The sequence below is a fragment of the Chinchilla lanigera genome, unplaced genomic scaffold (genome assembly GCF_000276665.1).
Source record: "Chinchilla lanigera isolate Chin_1 unplaced genomic scaffold, ChiLan1.0 scaffold00141, whole genome shotgun sequence".
Taxonomy (NCBI): domain Eukaryota; kingdom Metazoa; phylum Chordata; class Mammalia; order Rodentia; family Chinchillidae; genus Chinchilla; species Chinchilla lanigera.
The window spans coordinates 968,755-969,437 of NW_004955542.1; positions in this window are offsets into that span (position 1 = coordinate 968,755).

Consider the following 683-nt stretch of genomic DNA (forward strand, 5'->3'; position numbering starts at 1 on the left):
AGGCGGGAGGAGTCGGGAGCGTGAGGGCAGCGTCCGGGGGTCCCCCAGGGCGGGACCCCCAAGCCCAGCGCCTGGGGCGGCGGCGCCACCTGTGGGGCGGGGGCAGGGGCCGCCGAGGCAGGGCTTCCCCCGCCGGACGTGACATCACGCCCCGCTCGCGCCAATCCGGGACCTCCCCGCCCCCCCCACCGGAGCCCGCACGGTCCCGCGCCTCTGCGCCCCAGTGCGCACCCCATTCGCGCGCCCCGCACCCGGCTTCCGCAGCGCGTATCCCGCCCGCCCCAGAACCGCGTCTCCCTCCCCGCGACCTTCCCGGCGCCTCCGCTGCACCTGATCTCCCGCCAGGCTGGGGTCCGTGCCGGCAAACTGGTCAGGATATCCCTTGTCCCCCAGGCCTGCCGGGCGGACGAGCGGCTTAGTAGCTGGCATTGCCGGCAGTGTTTTGGTTCCCTCCACGTGACTCTTGTACGCTCAGAAACAAGAGTGTGGGACAGGCGGGCTGTGCGCTTGGCCGCTGATGACAGGTGACCTCTGGAGATGCTGCGGAGGAGGAGGAGGAGGCGCAGGCAGGGCACCGTGCGCGGTGCCCCCCCGCCCCCCGCAGTAGAGCTGGGAGGTCTGTGGGGAGGGAGGCGAGGTGTGGGAGGGCCTCCCCACTGCTGCTGGCATCGGTGCCCGCTGCA